We start from the raw sequence: 21563 nt of genomic DNA on the forward strand, positions 1-21563 counted from the left end.
AATACTTTAATTTTCTGCTGCTCATTCCTGTGCAATATCCCATCTGCCCTCCCGTCATATTTCTTTTCAAGATTTTCTTATTTAATCACTAATGTACATATATTTATATTTATAGATACATATATATTCAGTCATCTTTTCTCTTTTACCATGTCTCTCTAATATTTTGCTCCTTACTATTTTTCTATTTTCTTTATTGTTTTATTTTATTTTAATATATTTTCTCCTACTGTGCATGCTGCTGAGTGACTGCTGCTCGTCAAACACATTTAATTGCAATGTTGACCCTGTGCTAACTTGCATATGACAAATAAATCTGAAAACTGAAACTAAACTAAGGAAAGAAGGATGGAAGGAAAGATCACAAGCTTTGTCACAAAGGAAAGAAGGATGGAAGGAAGGATCACAAGCTTTGTCACAAAGGAAAGAAGGATGGGAGGAAGGATCACATGCATTGTCACAAAGGAAAGAAGGATGGAAGGAAGGAAGGATCACAAGCATTGTCACAAAGGAAAGAAGGATGGAAGGAAGGATCACAAGCATTGTCACAAAGGAAAGAAGGATGGAAGGAAGGATCACATGCATTGTCACAAAGGAAAGAACGATGGAAGGCAGGATGACATGCAATGTCACAAAGGAAAGAAGGATGGAAGGAAGAATCACATGCATTGTCACAAAGGAAAGAAGGATGGAAGGAAGGATCACATGCATTGTCACAAAGGAAAGAACGATGGAAGGCAGGATGACATGCAATGTCACAAAGGAAAGAAGGATGGAAGGAAGGATCACAAGCATTGTCACAAAGGAAAGAAGGATGGAAGGAAGGATCACATGCATTGTCACAAAGGAAAGAACGATGGAAGGCAGGATGACATGCAATGTCACAAAGGAAAGAAGGATGGAAGGAAGAATCACATGCAATGTCACAAAGGAAAGAAGGATGGAAGGAAGGATCACAAGCATTGTCACAAAGGAAAGAACGATGGAAGGCAGGATGACATGCAATGTCACAAAGGAAAGAAGGATGGAAGGAAGAATCACATGCAATGTCACAAAGGAAAGAAGGATGGAAGGAAGGATCACAAGCATTGTCACAAAGGAAAGAAGGATGGAAGGAAGGATCACAAGCATTGTCACAAAGGAAAGAAGGATGGAAGGAAGAATCACATGCAATGTCACAAAGGAAAGAAGGATGGAAGGAAGGATCACATGCATTGTCACAAAGGAAAGAAGGATGGAAGGCAGGATGACATGCAATGTCACAAAGGAAAGAAGGATGGAAGGAAGGATCACATGCATTGTCACAAAGGAAAGAAGGGTGGAAGGAAGGATCACATGCATTGTCACAAAGGTAAGAAGGATGGAAGGAAGGATCATATGCATTGTCACAAAGGAAAGAAGGATGGAAGGAAGGATCACATGCATTGTTACAAAGGAAAGAAGGATGGAAGGAAGGATCACATGCATTGTCACAAAGGAAAGAACGATGGAAGGCAGGATGACATGCAATGTCACAAAGGAAAGAAGGATGGAAGGAAGAATCACATGCAATGTCACAAAGGAAAGAAGGATGGAAGGAAGGATCACATGCATTGTCACAAAGGAAAGAACGATGGAAGGCAGGATGACATGCAATGTCACAAAGGAAAGAAGGATGGAAGGAAGAATCACATGCAATGTCACAAAGGAAAGAAGGATGGAAGGAAGAATCACATGCATTGTCACAAAGGAAAGAAGGATGGAAGGATGGATCACAAGCTTTGTCACAAAGGAAAGAAGGATGGAAGGAAGGATCACAAGCTTTGTCACAAAGGAAAGAAGGATGGAAGGAAGGATCACATGCAATGTCACAAAGGAAAGAAGGATGGAAGGAAGGAAGGAAGGAAGGATCACAAGCTTTGTCACAAAGGAAAGAAGGATGGAAGGAAGGAAGGATCACAAGCTTTGTCACAAAGGAAAGAAGGATGGAAGGAAGGAAAGATCACAAGCTTTGTCACAAGTGCAATACTTTAATTTTCTGCTGCTCATTCCTGTGCAATATCCCATCTGCCCTCCCGTCATATTTCTTTTCAAGATTTTCTTATTTAATCACTAATGTACATATATTTATATTTATAGATACATATATATTCAGTCATCTTTTCTCTTTTACCATGTCTCTCTAATATTTTGCTCCTTGCTATTTTTCTATTTTCTTTATTATTTTATTTTATTTTAATATATTTTCTCCTACTGTGCATGCTGCTGAGTGACTGCTGCTCGTCAAACACATTTAATTGCAATGTTGACCCTGTGCTAACTTGCATATGACAAATAAATCTGAAAACTAAAACTAAACTAAGGAAAGAAGGATGGAAGGAAGGATCACAAGCTTTGTCACAAAGGAAAGAAGGATGGAAGGAAGGATCACATGCATTGTCACAAAGGAAAGAAGGGTGGAAGGAAGGATCACATGCATTGTCACAAAGGAAAGAAGGATGGAAGGAAGGATCACATGCATTGTCACAAAGGAAAGAACGATGGAAGGCAGGATGACATGCAATGTCACAAAGGAAAGAAGGATGGAAGGAAGGATCACAAGCATTGTCACAAAGGAAAGAAGGATGGAAGGAAGGATCACAAGCATTGTCACAAAGGAAAGAAGGATGGAAGGAAGGATCACATGCATTGTCACAAAGGAAAGAACGATGGAAGGCAGGATGACATGCAATGTCACAAAGGAAAGAAGGATGGAAGGAAGAATCACATGCATTGTCACAAAGGAAAGAACGATGGAAGGAAGGATCACAAGCATTGTCATAAAGGAAAGAAGGATGGAAGGAAGGATCACATGCATTGTCACAAAGGAAAGAAGGATGGAAGGAAGGATCACAAGCATTGTCACAAAGGAAAGAAGGATGGAAGGTGTTAGATTTGTATTGTTGATTGTCATTTATGCTTAGAAATATTTACTTATATATGCTTAGAGTTTTGTAATTAGTTGTAGATTGGTAGAGGTTTTGATCCTTGATAGTCTGCAAACTTTGTGTGTATTAGACAGCACTTTGGGAGCATGAGAGGTCATACCGTGTCTTATTGTTTTATGGTAGGATTAACGTAGCTACATCTGTTCTAGTCTAAGTGCTCTTTGTTTAGATGAACTGCAGGACTTCCTCACCGTGTTATCTAGGATGAACCATCTAGGGTGAGGGGGAGGCTACCCTCTTCCTGACCAAGGATGTTTAACCCTTTGATCAGAAACAAACACACACACACACACACACACACACACACACACACACACACACACACACACACACACACACACACACACACACACACACACACACACACACACACAGGCAAGGTACTCTTTGTTTGTATGTAGACGTCGTATGTTAATGAACCTATGCATATTCATGTAACCTCAATAAAAGGACAGTGTTACGGGAGGACGGACGAGAGCTACTGGGGTCAAGCGAAGGAACGGCGTTTGTCTGGTTCTCTCCCGTGCACGAGTACCATGAAGAAGTTTGCCTACTTGCGTCTTGCTTGCAGTGTAATTATATTGTCTTCAACGTTCCAGCAGATGGGTTCAAGCTACAAACCTATCAGAAGGAAGGATCACAAGCTTTGTCACAAAGGAAAGAAGGATGGAAGGAAGGAAAGATCACAAGCTTTGTCACAAGTGCAATACTTTAATTTTCTGCTGCTCATTCCTGTGCAATATCCCATCTGCCCTCCCGTCATATTTCTTTTCAAGATTTTCTTATTTAATCACTAATGTACATATATTTATATTTATAGATACATATATATTCAGTCATCTTTTCTCTTTTACCATGTCTCTCTAATATTTTGCTCCTTACTATTTTTCTATTTTCTTTATTGTTTTATTTTATTTTAATATATTTTCTCCTACTGTGCATGCTGCTGAGTGACTGCTGCTCGTCAAACACATTTAATTGCAATGTTGACCCTGTGCAAACTTGCATATGACAAATAAATCTGAAAACTGAAACTAAACTAAGGAAAGAAGGATGGAAGGAAAGATCACAAGCTTTGTCACAAAGGAAAGAAGGATGGAAGGAAGGATCACAAGCTTTGTCACAAAGGAAAGAAGGATGGGAGGAAAGATCACAAGCTTTGTCACAAAGGAAAGAAGGATGGATGGAAGGATCACATGCATTGTCACAAAGGAAAGAAGGATGGAAGGAAGGATCACAAGCTTTGTCACAAAGGAAAGAAGGATGGAAGGAACGATCACAAGCATTGTCACAAAGGAAAGAAGGATGGAAGGAAGGAAGGATCACAAGCATTGTCACAAAGGAAAGAAGGATGGAAGGAAGGATCACATGCATTGTCACAAAGGAAAGAAGGATGGAAGGAAGGATCACATGCATTGTCACAAAGGAAAGAACGATGGAAGGCAGGATGACATGCAATGTCACAAAGAAAAGAAGGATGGAAGGCAGGATGACATGCAATGTCACAAAGGAAAGAAGGATGGAAGGAAGGATCACATGCATTGTCACAAAGGAAAGAAGGATGGAAGGCAGGATGACATGCAATGTCACAAAGGAAAGAAGGATGGAAGGAAGAATCACATGCATTGTCACAAAGGAAAGAAGGATGGAAGGAAGGATCACATGCATTGTCACAAAGGAAAGAAGGATGGAAGGAAGGATCACATGCAATGTCACAAAGGAAAGAAGGATGGAAGGAAGGAAGGATGGATCACAAGCTTTGTCACAAAGGAAAGAAGGATGGAAGGAAGGATCACAAGCTTTGTCACAAAGGAAAGAAGGATGGAAGGAAGGATCACATGCAATGTCACAAAGGGAAGAAGGATGGAAGGAAGGAAGGAAGGATCACAAGCTTTGTCACAAAGGAAAGAAGGATGGAAGGAAGGAAGGAAGGATCACAAGCTTTGTCACAAAGGAAAGAAGGATGGAAGGAAGGAAAGATCACAAGCTTTGTCACAAGTGCAATAATTTAATTTTCTGCTGCTCATTCCTGTGCAATATCCCATCTGCCCTCCCGTCATATTTCTTTTCAAGATTTTCTTATTTAATCACTAATGTACATATATTTATATTTATAGATACATATATATTCAGTCATCTTTTCTCTTTTACCATGTCTCTCTAATATTTTGCTCCTTGCTATTTTTCTATTTTCTTTATTATTTTATTTTATTTTAATATATTTTCTCCTACTGTGCATGCTGCTGAGTGACTGCTGCTCGTCAAACACATTTAATTGCAATGTTGACCCTGTGCTAACTTGCATATGACAAATAAATCTGAAAACTAAAACTAAACTAAGGAAAGAAGGATGGAAGGAAGGATCACAAGCTTTGTCACAAAGGAAAGAAGGATGGAAGGAAGGATCACAAGCATTGTCACAAAGGAAAGAAGGATGGGAGGAAAGATCACAAGCTTTGTCACAAAGGAAAGAACGATGGAAGGCAGGATGACATGCAATGTCACAAAGGAAAGAAGGATGGAAGGAAGAATCACATGCATTGTCACAAAGGAAAGAACGATGGAAGGAAGGATCACATGCATTGTCACAAAGGAAAGAAGGATGGAAGGAAGGATCACATGCATTGTCACAAAGGAAAGAAGGATGGAAGGAAGGATCACAAGCTTTGTCACAAAGGAAAGAAGGATGGAAGGAAGGAAAGATCACAAGCTTTGTCACAAGTGCAATACTTTAATTTTCTGCTGCTCATTCCTGTGCAATATCCCATCTGCCCTCCCGTCATATTTCTTTTCAAGATTTTCTTATTTAATCACTAATGTACATATATTTATATTTATAGATACATATATATTCAGTCATCTTTTCTCTTTTACCATGTCTCTCTAATATTTTGCTCCTTGCTATTTTTCTATTTTCTTTATTATTTTATTTTATTTTAATATATTTTCTCCTACTGTGCATGCTGCTGAGTGACTGCTGCTCGTCAAACACATTTAATTGCAATGTTGACCCTGTGCTAACTTGCATATGACAAATAAATCTGAAAACTGAAACTAAACTAAGGAAAGAAGGATGGAAGGAAAGATCACAAGCTTTGTCACAAAGGAAAGAAGGATGGAAGGAAGGATCACAAGCTTTGTCACAAAGGAAAGAAGGATGGGAGGAAAGATCACAAGCTTTGTCACAAAGGAAAGAACGATGGAAGGCAGGATGACATGCAATGTCACAAAGGAAAGAAGGATGGATGGAAGGATCACATGCATTGTCACAAAGGAAAGAAGGATGGAAGGAAGGATCACATGCATTGTCACAAAGGAAAGAAGGATGGAAGGAAGAATCACATGCATTGTCACAAAGGAAAGAAGGATGGAAGGAAGGATCACATGCATTGTCACAAAGGAAAGAAGGATGGATGGAAGGATCACATGCATTGTCACAAAGGAAAGAAGGAAGGAAGGAAGGAAGGATCACAAGCATTGTCACAAAGGAAAGAAGGATGGAAGGAAGAATCACATGCATTGTCACAAAGGAAAGAACGATGGAAGGAAGGATCACATGCATTGTCACAAAGGAAAGAAGGATGGAAGGAAGGATCACATGCATTGTCACAAAGGAAAGAAGGATGGATGGAAGGATCACATGCATTGTCACAAAGGAAAGAAGGAAGGAAGGAAGGAAGGATCACAAGCATTGTCACAAAGGAAAGAAGGATGGAAGGAAGAATCACATGCATTGTCAAAAAGGAAAGAAGGATGGAAGGAAGGATCACATGCATTGTCACAAAGGAAAGAACGATGGAAGGAAGGATCACATGCATTGTCACAAAGGAAAGAAGGATGGAAGGAAGGATCACATGCATTGTCACAAAGGAAAGAACGATGGAAGGCAGGATGACATGCAATGTCACAAAGGAAAGAAGGATGGAAGGAAGAATCACATGCATTGTCACAAAGGAAAGAACGATGGAAGGAAGGATCACATGCATTGTCACAAAGGAAAGAAGGATGGAAGGAAGGATCACATGCATTGTCACAAAGGAAAGAACGATGGAAGGCAGGATGACATGCAATGTCACAAAGGAAAGAAGGATGGAAGGAAGAATCACATGCATTGTCACAAAGGAAAGAAGGATGGAAGGAAGGATCACATGCATTGTCACAAAGGAAAGAACGATGGAAGGCAGGATGACATGCAATGTCACAAAGGAAAGAAGGATGGAAGGAAGAATCACATGCATTGTTACAAAGGAAAGAAGGATGGAAGGAAGGATCACAAGCATTGTCACAAAGGAAAGAACGATGGAAGGATGGATCACAAGCTTTGTCACAAGTGCAATACTTTAATTTTCTGCTGCTCATTCCTGTGCAATATCCCATCTGCCCTCCCGTCATATTTCTTTTCAAGATTTTCTTATTTAATCACTAATGTACATATATTTATATTTATAGATACATATATATTCAGTCATCTTTTCTCTTTTACCATGTCTCTCTAATATTTTGCTCCTTGCTATTTTTCTATTTTCTTTATTATTTTATTTTATTTTAATATATTTTCTCCTACTGTGCATGCTGCTGAGTGACTGCTGCTCGTCAAACACATTTAATTGCAATGTTGACCCTGTGCTAACTTGCATATGACAAATAAATCTGAAAACTGAAACTAAACTAAGGAAAGAAGGATGGAAGGAAAGATCACAAGCTTTGTCACAAAGGAAAGAAGGATGGAAGGAAGGATCACAAGCTTTGTCACAAAGGAAAGAAGGATGGGAGGAAAGATCACAAGCTTTGTCACAAAGGAAAGAAGGATGGATGGAAGGATCACATGCATTGTCACAAAGGAAAGAAGGAAGGAAGGAAGGAAGGATCACAAGCATTGTCACAAAGGAAAGAAGGATGGAAGGAAGAATCACATGCATTGTCACAAAGGAAAGAAGGATGGAAGGAAGGATCACATGCATTGTCACAAAGGAAAGAACGATGGAAGGCAGGATGACATGCAATGTCACAAAGGAAAGAAGGATGGAAGGAAGGATCACATGCATTGTCACAAAGGAAAGAAGGATGGAAGGAAGGATCACATGCATTGTCACAAAGGAAAGAACGATGGAAGGCAGGATGACATGCAATGTCACAAAGGAAAGAAGGATGGAAGGAAGAATCACATGCATTGTCACAAAGGAAAGAAGGATGGAAGGAAGGATCACATGCATTGTCACAAAGGAAAGAACGATGGAAGGAAGGATCACATGCATTGTCACAAAGGAAAGAAGGATGGAAGGAAGGATCACATGCATTGTCACAAAGGAAAGAACGATGGAAGGCAGGATGACATGCAATGTCACAAAGGAAAGAAGGATGGAAGGAAGAATCACATGCATTGTCACAAAGGAAAGAACGATGGAAGGAAGGATCACATGCATTGTCACAAAGGAAAGAAGGATGGAAGGAAGGATCACATGCATTGTCACAAAGGAAAGAACGATGGAAGGCAGGATGACATGCAATGTCACAAAGGAAAGAAGGATGGAAGGAAGGATCACAAGCATTGTCACAAAGGAAAGAAGGATGGAAGGAAGGATCACAAGCATTGTCACAAAGGAAAGAAGGATGGAAGGAAGGATCACATGCATTGTCACAAAGGAAAGAACGATGGAAGGCAGGATGACATGCAATGTCACAAAGGAAAGAAGGATGGAAGGAAGAATCACATGCATTGTCACAAAGGAAAGAACGATGGAAGGAAGGATCACAAGCATTGTCATAAAGGAAAGAAGGATGGAAGGAAGGATCACATGCATTGTCACAAAGGAAAGAAGGATGGAAGGAAGGATCACAAGCATTGTCACAAAGGAAAGAAGGATGGAAGGTGTTAGATTTGTATTGTTGATTGTCATTTATGCTTAGAAATATTTACTTATATATGCTTAGAGTTTTGTAATTAGTTGTAGATTGGTAGAGGTTTTGATCCTTGATAGTCTGCAAACTTTGTGTGTATTAGACAGCACTTTGGGAGCATGAGAGGTCATACCGTGTCTTATTGTTTTATGGTAGGATTAACGTAGCTACATCTGTTCTAGTCTAAGTGCTCTTTGTTTAGATGAACTGCAGGACTTCCTCACCGTGTTATCTAGGATGAACCATCTAGGGTGAGGGGGAGGCTACCCTCTTCCTGACCAAGGATGTTTAACCCTTTGATCAGAAACAAACACACACACACACACACACACACACACACACACACACACACACACACACACACACACACACACACACACACACACACACACACACACACACAGGCAAGGTACTCTTTGTTTGTATGTAGACGTCGTATGTTAATGAACCTATGCATATTCATGTAACCTCAATAAAAGGACAGTGTTACGGGAGGACGGACGAGAGCTACTGGGGTCAAGCGAAGGAACGGCGTTTGTCTGGTTCTCTCCCGTGCACGAGTACCATGAAGAAGTTTGCCTACTTGCGTCTTGCTTGCAGTGTAATTATATTGTCTTCAACGTTCCAGCAGATGGGTTCAAGCTACAAACCTATCAGAAGGAAGGATCACAAGCTTTGTCACAAAGGAAAGAAGGATGGAAGGAAGGAAAGATCACAAGCTTTGTCACAAGTGCAATACTTTAATTTTCTGCTGCTCATTCCTGTGCAATATCCCATCTGCCCTCCCGTCATATTTCTTTTCAAGATTTTCTTATTTAATCACTAATGTACATATATTTATATTTATAGATACATATATATTCAGTCATCTTTTCTCTTTTACCATGTCTCTCTAATATTTTGCTCCTTACTATTTTTCTATTTTCTTTATTGTTTTATTTTATTTTAATATATTTTCTCCTACTGTGCATGCTGCTGAGTGACTGCTGCTCGTCAAACACATTTAATTGCAATGTTGACCCTGTGCTAACTTGCATATGACAAATAAATCTGAAAACTGAAACTAAACTAAGGAAAGAAGGATGGAAGGAAAGATCACAAGCTTTGTCACAAAGGAAAGAAGGATGGAAGGAAGGATCACAAGCTTTGTCACAAAGGAAAGAAGGATGGGAGGAAAGATCACAAGCTTTGTCACAAAGGAAAGAAGGATGGATGGAAGGATCACATGCATTGTCACAAAGGAAAGAAGGATGGAAGGAAGGATCACAAGCTTTGTCACAAAGGAAAGAAGGATGGAAGGAACGATCACAAGCATTGTCACAAAGGAAAGAAGGATGGAAGGAAGGAAGGATCACAAGCATTGTCACAAAGGAAAGAAGGATGGAAGGAAGGATCACATGCATTGTCACAAAGGAAAGAAGGATGGAAGGAAGGATCACATGCATTGTCACAAAGGAAAGAACGATGGAAGGCAGGATGACATGCAATGTCACAAAGAAAAGAAGGATGGAAGGCAGGATGACATGCAATGTCACAAAGGAAAGAAGGATGGAAGGAAGGATCACATGCATTGTCACAAAGGAAAGAAGGATGGAAGGCAGGATGACATGCAATGTCACAAAGGAAAGAAGGATGGAAGGAAGAATCACATGCATTGTCACAAAGGAAAGAAGGATGGAAGGAAGGATCACATGCATTGTCACAAAGGAAAGAAGGATGGAAGGAAGGATCACATGCAATGTCACAAAGGAAAGAAGGATGGAAGGAAGGAAGGATGGATCACAAGCTTTGTCACAAAGGAAAGAAGGATGGAAGGAAGGATCACAAGCTTTGTCACAAAGGAAAGAAGGATGGAAGGAAGGATCACATGCAATGTCACAAAGGGAAGAAGGATGGAAGGAAGGAAGGAAGGATCACAAGCTTTGTCACAAAGGAAAGAAGGATGGAAGGAAGGAAGGAAGGATCACAAGCTTTGTCACAAAGGAAAGAAGGATGGAAGGAAGGAAAGATCACAAGCTTTGTCACAAGTGCAATAATTTAATTTTCTGCTGCTCATTCCTGTGCAATATCCCATCTGCCCTCCCGTCATATTTCTTTTCAAGATTTTCTTATTTAATCACTAATGTACATATATTTATATTTATAGATACATATATATTCAGTCATCTTTTCTCTTTTACCATGTCTCTCTAATATTTTGCTCCTTGCTATTTTTCTATTTTCTTTATTATTTTATTTTATTTTAATATATTTTCTCCTACTGTGCATGCTGCTGAGTGACTGCTGCTCGTCAAACACATTTAATTGCAATGTTGACCCTGTGCTAACTTGCATATGACAAATAAATCTGAAAACTAAAACTAAACTAAGGAAAGAAGGATGGAAGGAAGGATCACAAGCTTTGTCACAAAGGAAAGAAGGATGGAAGGAAGGATCACAAGCATTGTCACAAAGGAAAGAAGGATGGGAGGAAAGATCACAAGCTTTGTCACAAAGGAAAGAACGATGGAAGGCAGGATGACATGCAATGTCACAAAGGAAAGAAGGATGGAAGGAAGAATCACATGCATTGTCACAAAGGAAAGAACGATGGAAGGAAGGATCACATGCATTGTCACAAAGGAAAGAAGGATGGAAGGAAGGATCACATGCATTGTCACAAAGGAAAGAAGGATGGAAGGAAGGATCACAAGCTTTGTCACAAAGGAAAGAAGGATGGAAGGAAGGAAAGATCACAAGCTTTGTCACAAGTGCAATACTTTAATTTTCTGCTGCTCATTCCTGTGCAATATCCCATCTGCCCTCCCGTCATATTTCTTTTCAAGATTTTCTTATTTAATCACTAATGTACATATATTTATATTTATAGATACATATATATTCAGTCATCTTTTCTCTTTTACCATGTCTCTCTAATATTTTGCTCCTTGCTATTTTTCTATTTTCTTTATTATTTTATTTTATTTTAATATATTTTCTCCTACTGTGCATGCTGCTGAGTGACTGCTGCTCGTCAAACACATTTAATTGCAATGTTGACCCTGTGCTAACTTGCATATGACAAATAAATCTGAAAACTGAAACTAAACTAAGGAAAGAAGGATGGAAGGAAAGATCACAAGCTTTGTCACAAAGGAAAGAAGGATGGAAGGAAGGATCACAAGCTTTGTCACAAAGGAAAGAAGGATGGGAGGAAAGATCACAAGCTTTGTCACAAAGGAAAGAACGATGGAAGGCAGGATGACATGCAATGTCACAAAGGAAAGAAGGATGGAAGGAAGAATCACATGCATTGTCACAAAGGAAAGAACGATGGAAGGAAGGATCACATGCATTGTCACAAAGGAAAGAACGATGGAAGGCAGGATGACATGCAATGTCACAAAGGAAAGAAGGATGGATGGAAGGATCACATGCATTGTCACAAAGGAAAGAAGGATGGAAGGAAGGATCACAAGCTTTGTCACAAAGGAAAGAAGGATGGAAGGAACGATCACAAGCATTGTCACAAAGGAAAGAAGGATGGAAGGAAGGAAGGATCACAAGCATTGTCACAAAGGAAAGAAGGATGGAAGGAAGGATCACATGCATTGTCACAAAGGAAAGAAGGATGGAAGGAAGGATCACATGCATTGTCACAAAGGAAAGAACGATGGAAGGCAGGATGACATGCAATGTCACAAAGAAAAGAAGGATGGAAGGCAGGATGACATGCAATGTCACAAAGGAAAGAAGGATGGAAGGAAGGATCACATGCATTGTCACAAAGGAAAGAAGGATGGAAGGCAGGATGACATGCAATGTCACAAAGGAAAGAAGGATGGAAGGAAGAATCACATGCATTGTCACAAAGGAAAGAAGGATGGAAGGAAGGATCACATGCATTGTCACAAAGGAAAGAAGGATGGAAGGAAGGATCACATGCATTGTCACAAAGGAAAGAAGGATGGAAGGAAGGAAGGATGGATCACAAGCTTTTTCACAAAGGAAAGAAGGATGGAAGGAAGGATCACAAGCTTTGTCACAAAGGAAAGAAGGATGGAAGGAAGGATCACATGCAATGTCACAAAGGGAAGAAGGATGGAAGGAAGGAAGGAAGGATCACAAGCTTTGTCACAAAGGAAAGAAGGATGGAAGGAAGGAAGGAAGGATCACAAGCTTTGTCACAAAGGAAAGAAGGATGGAAGGAAGGAAAGATCACAAGCTTTGTCACAAGTGCAATAATTTAATTTTCTGCTGCTCATTCCTGTGCAATATCCCATCTGCCCTCCCGTCATATTTCTTTTCAAGATTTTCTTATTTAATCACTAATGTACATATATTTATATTTATAGATACATATATATTCAGTCATCTTTTCTCTTTTACCATGTCTCTCTAATATTTTGCTCCTTGCTATTTTTCTATTTTCTTTATTATTTTATTTTATTTTAATATATTTTCTCCTACTGTGCATGCTGCTGAGTGACTGCTGCTCGTCAAACACATTTAATTGCAATGTTGACCCTGTGCTAACTTGCATATGACAAATAAATCTGAAAACTAAAACTAAACTAAGGAAAGAAGGATGGAAGGAAGGATCACAAGCTTTGTCACAAAGGAAAGAAGGATGGAAGGAAGGATCACATGCATTGTCACAAAGGAAAGAAGGATGGGAGGAAAGATCACAAGCTTTGTCACAAAGGAAAGAACGATGGAAGGCAGGATGACATGCAATGTCACAAAGGAAAGAAGGATGGAAGGAAGAATCACATGCATTGTCACAAAGGAAAGAACGATGGAAGGAAGGATCACATGCATTGTCACAAAGGAAAGAAGGATGGAAGGAAGGATCACATGCATTGTCACAAAGGAAAGAAGGATGGAAGGAAGGATCACAAGCTTTGTCACAAAGGAAAGAAGGATGGAAGGAAGGAAAGATCACAAGCTTTGTCACAAGTGCAATACTTTAATTTTCTGCTGCTCATTCCTGTGCAATATCCCATCTGCCCTCCCGTCATATTTCTTTTCAAGATTTTCTTATTTAATCACTAATGTACATATATTTCTATTTATAGATACATATATATTCAGTCATCTTTTCTCTTTTACCATGTCTCTCTAATATTTTGCTCCTTCCTATTTTTCTATTTTCTTTATTATTTTATTTTATTTTAATATATTTTCTCCTACTGTGCATGCTGCTGAGTGACTGCTGCTCGTCAAACACATTTAATTGCAATGTTGACCCTGTGCTAACTTGCATATGACAAATAAATCTGAAAACTGAAACTAAACTAAGGAAAGAAGGATGGAAGGAAAGATCACAAGCTTTGTCACAAAGGAAAGAAGGATGGAAGGAAGGATCACAAGCTTTGTCACAAAGGAAAGAAGGATGGGAGGAAAGATCACAAGCTTTGTCACAAAGGAAAGAACGATGGAAGGCAGGATGACATGCAATGTCACAAAGGAAAGAAGGATGGAAGGAAGAATCACATGCATTGTCACAAAGGAAAGAACGATGGAAGGAAGGATCACATGCATTGTCACAAAGGAAAGAACGATGGAAGGCAGGATGACATGCAATGTCACAAAGGAAAGAAGGATGGAAGGAAGAATCACATGCATTGTCACAAAGGAAAGAAGGATGGAAGGAAGGATCACATGCATTGTCACAAAGGAAAGAACGATGGAAGGCAGGATGACATGCAATGTCACAAAGGAAAGAAGGATGGAAGGAAGAATCACATGCATTGTCACAAAGGAAAGAAGGATGGAAGGAAGTATCACAAGCATTGTCACAAAGGAAAGAAGGATGGAAGGAAGGATCACAAGCATTGTCACAAAGGAAAGAAGGATGGAAGGAAGGATCACATGCATTGTCACAAAGGAAAGAAGGATGGAAGGCAGGATGACATGCAATGTCACAAAGGAAAGAAGGATGGAAGGAAGAATCACATGCATTGTCACAAAGGAAAGAAGGATGGAAGGAAGGATCACATGCATTGTCACAAAGGAAAGAAGGATGGAAGGAAGGATCACAAGCATTGTAACAAAGGAAAGAAGGATGGAAGGAAGGATCACAAGCATTGTCACAAAGGAAAGAAGGATGGAAGGAAGGATTACAAGCTTTGTCACAAAGGAAAGAAGGATGGAAGGAAGGAAGGAAGGATCACAAGCTTTGTCACAAAGGAAAGAAGGATGGAAGGAAGGAAGGAAGGATCACAAGCTTTGTCACAAAGGAAAGAAGGATGGAAGGAAGGAAAGATCACAAGCTTTGTCACAAGTGCAATACTTTAATTTTCTGCTGCTCATTCCTGTGCAATATCCAATCTGCCCTCCCGTCATATTTCTTTTCAAGATTTTCTTATTTAATCACTAATGTACATATATTTATATTTATAGATACATATATATTCATTCATCTTTTCTCTTTTACCATGTCTCTCTGATATTTTGCTCCTTGCTATTTTTCTATTTTCTTTATAATTTTATTTTATTTTAATATATTTTCTCCTACTGTGCATGCTGCTGAGTGACTGCTGCTCGTCAAACACATTTAATTGCAATGTTGACCCTGTGCTAACTTGCATATGACAAATAAATCTGAAAACTAAAACTAAACTAAGGAAAGAAGGATGGAAGGAAGGATCACATGCATTGTTACAAAGGAAAGAAGGATGGAAGGAAGGATCACAAGCTTTGTCACAAAGGAAAGAAGGATGGAAGGAAGGATCACAAGCTTTGTCACAAAGGAAAGAAGGATGGGAGGAAGGATCACAAGCTTTGTCACAAAGGAAAGAAGGATGGATGGAAGGATCACATGAATTGTCACAAAGGAAAGAAGGATGGAAGGAAGGAAGGATCACAAGCATTGTCACAAAGGAAAGAAGGATGGAAGGAAGGATCACATGCATTGTTACAAAGGAAAGAAGGATGGAAGGAAGGATCACAAGCATTGTCACAAAGGAAAGAAGGATGGAAGGAAGGATCACAAGCTTTGTCACAAAGGAAAGAAGGATGGAAGGAAGGAAAGATCACAAGCTTTGTCACAAGTGCAATACTTTAATTTTCTGCTGCTCATTCCTGTGCAATATCCCATCTGCCCTCCTGTCATATTTCTTTTCAAGATTTTCTTATTTAATCACTAATGTACATATATTTATATTTATAGATACATATATATTCAGTCATCTTTTCTCTTTTACCATGTCTCTCTAATATTTTGCTCCTTGCTATTTTTCTATTTTCTTTATTATTTTATTTTATTTTAATATATTTTCTCCTACTGTGCATGCTGCTGAGTGACTGCTGCTCGTCAAACACATTTAATTGCAATGTTGACCCTGTGCTAACTTGCATATGACAAATAAATCTGAAAACTGAAACTAAACTAAGGAAAGAAGGATGGAAGGAAAGATCACAAGCTTTGTCACAAAGGAAAGAAGGATGGAAGGAAGGATCACAAGCTTTGTCACAAAGGAAAGAAGGATGGGAGGAAAGATCACAAGCTTTGTCACAAAGGAAAGAAGGATGGATGGAAGGATCACATGCATTGTCACAAAGGAAAGAAGGATGGAAGGAAGGAAGGATCACAAGCATTGTCACAAAGGAAAGAAGGATGGAAGGAAGAATCACATGCATTGTCACAAAGGAAAGAAGGATGGAAGGAAGGATCACATGCATTGTCACAAAGGAAAGAACGATGGAAGGCAGGATGACATGCAATGTCACAAAGGAAAGAAGGATGGAAGGAAGAATCACATGCATTGTCACAAAGGAAAGAAGGATGGAAGGAAGGATCACATGCATTGTCACAAAGGAAAGAACGATGGAAGGCAGGATGACATGCAATGTCACAAAGGAAAGAAGGATGGAAGGAAGAATCACATGCATTGTCACAAAGGAAAGAAGGATGGAAGGAAGGATCACAAGCATTGTCACAAAGGAAAGAAGGATGGAAGGAAGGATCACAAGCATTGTCACAAAGGAAAGAAGGATGGAAGGAAGGATCACATGCATTGTAGCAAAGGAAAGAACGATGGAAGGCAGGATGACATGCAATGTCACAAAAGAAAGAAGGATGGAAGGAAGAATCACATGCATTGTCACAAAGGAAAGAAGGATGGAAGGAAGGATCACATGCATTGTCACAAAGGAAAGAAGGATGGAAGGAAGGATCACAAGCATTGTCACAAAGGAAAGAAGGATGGAAGGAAGGATCACAAGCATTGTCACAAAGGAAAGAAGGATGGAAGGAAGGATCACAAGCTTTGTCACAAAGGAAAGAAGGATGGAAGGAAGGAAAGATCACAAGCTTTGTCACAAGTGCAATACTTTAATTTTCTGCTGCTCATTCCTGTGCAATATCCCATCTGCCCTCCCGTCATATTTCTTTTCAAGATTTTCTTATTTAATCACTAATGTACATATATTTATATTTATAGATACATATATATTCAGTCATCTTTTCTCTTTTACCATGTCTCTCTAATATTTTGCTCCTTACTATTTTTCTATTTTCTTTATTGTTTTATTTTATTTTAATATATTTTCTCCTACTGTGCATGCTGCTGAGTGACTGCTGCTCGTCAAACACATTTAATTGCAATGTTGACCCTGTGCTAACTTGCATATGACAAATAAATCTGAAAACTGAAACTAAACTAAGGAAAGAAGGATGGAAGGAAAGATCACAAGCTTTGTCACAAAGGAAAGAAGGATGGGAGGAAAGATCACAAGCTTTGTCACAAAGGAAAGAAGGATGGAAGGAAGGATCACATGCATTGTCACAAAGGAAAGAAGGATGGAAGGAAGGATCACAAGCATTGTCACAAAGGAAAGAAGGATGGAAGGAAGGATCACAAGCATTGTCACAAAGGAAAGAAGGATGGAAGGAAGGAAGGATCACAAGCATTGTCACAAAGGAAAGAAGGATGGAAGGAAGGATCACAAGCATTGTCACAAAGGAAAGAACGATGGAAGGCAGGATGACATGCAATGTCACAAAGGAAAGAAGGATGGAAGGCAGGATGACATGCATTGTCACAAAGGAAAGAAGGATGGAAGGAAGGATCACATGCATTGTCACAAAGGAAAGAAGGATGGAAGGATGGATCACAAGCTTTGTCACAAAGGAAAGAAGGATGGAAGGAAGGATCACAAGCTTTGTCACAAAGGAAAGAAGGATGGAAGGAAGGATCACATGCAATGTCACAAAGGAAAGAAGGATGGAAGGAAGGAAGGAAGGATCACAAGCTTTGTCACAAAGGAAAGAAGGATGGAAGGAAGGAAAGATCACAAGCTTTGTCACAAGTGCAATACTTTAATTTTCTGCTGCTCATTCCTGTGCAACATCCCATCTGCCCTCCCGTCATATTTCTTTTCAAGATTTTCTTATTTAATCACTAATGTACATATATTTATATTTATAGATACATATATATTCAGTCATCTTTTCTCTTTTACCATGTCTCTCTAATATTTTGCTCCTTACTATTTTTCTATTTTCTTTATTGTTTTATTTTATTTTAATATATTTTCTCCTACTGTGCATGCTGCTGAGTGACTGCTGCTCGTCAAACACATTTAATTGCAATGTTGACCCTGTGCTAACTTGCATATGACAAATAAATCTGAAAACTGAAACTAAACTAAGGAAAGAAGGATGGAAGGAAAGATCACAAGCTTTGTCACAAAGGAAAGAAGGATGGAAGGAAGGATCACAAGCTTTGTCACAAAGGAAAGAAGGATGGGAGGAAAGATCACAAGCTTTGTCACAAAGGAAAGAAGGATGGATGGAAGGATCACATGCATTGTCACAAAGGAAAGAAGGAAGGAAGGAAGGAAGGAAGGATCACAAGCATTGTCACAAAGGAAAGAAGGATGGAAGGAAGAATCACATACATTGTCACAAAGGAAAGAAGGATGGAAGGAAGGATCACATGCATTGTCACAAAGGAAAGAACGATGGAAGGAAGGATCACATGCATTGTCACAAAGGAAAGAAGGATGGAAGGAAGGATCACATGCATTGTCACAAAGGAAAGAACGATGGAAGGCAGGATGACATGCAATGTCACAAAGGAAAGAAGGATGGAAGGAAGAATCACATGCATTGTCACAAAGGAAAGAACGATGGAAGGAAGGATCACATGCATTGTCACAAAGGAAAGAAGGATGGAAGGAAGGATCACATGCATTGTCACAAAGGAAAGAAGGATGGAAGGAAGGATCACATGCATTGTCACAAAGGAAAGAACGATGGAAGGCAGGATGACATGCAATGTCACAAAGGAAAGAAGGATGGAAGGAAGAATCACATGCATTGTCACAAAGGAAAGAAGGATGGAAGGAAGGATCACAAGCATTGTCACAAAGGAAAGAAGGATGGAAGGAAGGATCACATGCATTGTCACAAAGGAAAGAACGATGGAAGGCAGGATGACATGCAATGTCACAAAGGAAAGAAGGATGGAAGGAAGAATCACATGCATTGTCACAAAGGATAGAAGGATGGAAGGAAGGATCACATGCATTGTCACAAAGGAAAGAAGGATGGAAGGAAGGATCACAAGCATTGTCACAAAGGAAAGAAGGATGGAAGGAAGGATCACAAGCATTGTCACAAAGGAAAGAAGGATGGAAGGAAGGATCACAAGCTTTGTCACAAAGGAAAGAAGGATGGAAGGAAGGAAAGATCACAAGCTTTGTCACAAGTGCAATACTTTAATTTTCTGCTGCTCATTCCTGTGCAATATCCCATCTGCCCTCCTGTCATATTTCTTTTCAAGATTTTCTTATTTAATCACTAATGTACATATATTTATATTTATAGATACAGATATATTCAGTCATCTTTTCTCTTTTACCATGTCTCTCTAATATTTTGCTCCTTACTATTTTTCTATTTTCTTTATTGTTTTATTTTATTTTAATATATTTTCTCCTACTGTGCATGCTGCTGAGTGACTGCTGCTCGTCAAACACATTTAATTGCAATGTTGACCCTCTGCTAACTTGCATATGACAAATAAATCTGAAAACTGAAACTAAACTAAGGAAAGAAGGATGGAAGGAAAGATCACAAGCTTTGTCACAAAGGAAAGAAGGATGGAAGGAAGGATCACAAGCTTTGTCACAAAGGAAAGAAGGATGGGAGGAAAGATCACAAGCTTTGTCACAAAGGAAAGAAGGATGGATGGAAGGATCACATGCATTGTCACAAAGGAAAGAAGGATGGAAGGAAGGATCACAAGCATTGTCACAAAGGAAAGAAGGATGGAAGGAAGGATCACAAGCATTGTCACAAAGGAAAGAAGGATGGAAGGAAGGAAGGATCACAAGCATTGTCACAAAGGAAAGAAGGATGGAAGGAAGGATCACAAGCATTGTCACAAAGGAAAGAAGGATGGAAGGAAGGATCACATGCATTGTCACAAAGGAAAGAACGATGGAAGGCAGGATGACATGCAATGTCACAAAGAAAAGAAGGATGGAAGGCAGGATGACATGCAATGTCACAAAGGAAAGAAGGATGGAAGGAAGGATCACATGCATTGTCACAAAGGAAAGAAGGATGGAAGGCAGGATGACATGCAATGTCACAAAGGAAAGAAGGATGGAAGGAAGAATCACATGCATTGTCACAAAGGAAAGAAGGATGGAAGGAAGGATCACATGCATTGTCACAAAGGAAAGAACGATGGAAGGCAGGATGACATGCAATGTCACAAAGGAAAGAAGGATGGAAGGAAGAATCACATGCATTGTCACAAAGGAAAGAAGGATGGAAGGAAGGATCACATGCATTGTCACAAAGGAAAGAAGGATGGAAGGAAGGATCACAAGCATTGTCACAAAGGAAAGAAGGATGGAAGGAAGGATCACATGCATTGTCACAAAGGAAAGAACGATGGAAGGCAGGATGACATGCAATGTCACAAAGGAAAGAAGGATGGAAGGAAGAATCACATGCATTGTCACAAAGGAAAGAAGGATGGAAGGAAGGATCACATGCATTGTCACAAAGGAAAGAAGGATGGAAGGAAGGATCACAAGCATTGTCACAAAGGAAAGAAGGATGGAAGGAAGGATCACAAGCATTGTCACAAAGGAAAGAAGGATGGAAGGAAGGATCACAAGCTTTGTCACAAAGGAAAGAAGGATGGAAGGAAGGAAAGATCACAAGCTTTGTCACAAGTGCAATACTTTAATTTTCTGCTGCTCATTCCTGTGCAATATCCCATCTGCCCTCCCGTCATATTTCTTTTCAAGATTTTCTTATTTAATCACTAATGTACATATATTTATATTTATAGATACATATATATTCAGTCATCTTTTCTCTTTTACCATGCTCTCTAACATTTTGCTCCTTACTATTTTTCTATTTTCTTTATTGTTTTATTTTATTTTAATATATTTTCTCCTACTGTGCATGCTGCTGAGTGACTGCTGCTCGTCAAACACATTTAATTGCAATGTTGACCCTGTGCTAACTTGCATATGACAAATAAATCTGAAAACTGAAACTAAACTAAGGAAAGAAGGATGGAAGGAAAGATCACAAGCTTTGTCACAAAGGAAAGAAGGATGGAAGGAAGGATCACAAGCTTTGTCACAAAGGAAAGAAGGATGGGAGGAAAGATCACAAGCTTTGTCACAAAGGAAAGAAGGATGGATGGAAGGATCACATGCATTGTCACAAAGGAAAGAAGG

The sequence above is a fragment of the Rhamphochromis longiceps genome, linkage group LG4 (assembly GCF_057381845.1).
Source record: "Rhamphochromis longiceps isolate RC_006_pf linkage group LG4, R_longiceps_female_GT1.1, whole genome shotgun sequence".
Lineage (NCBI taxonomy): Eukaryota > Metazoa > Chordata > Actinopteri > Cichliformes > Cichlidae > Rhamphochromis > Rhamphochromis longiceps.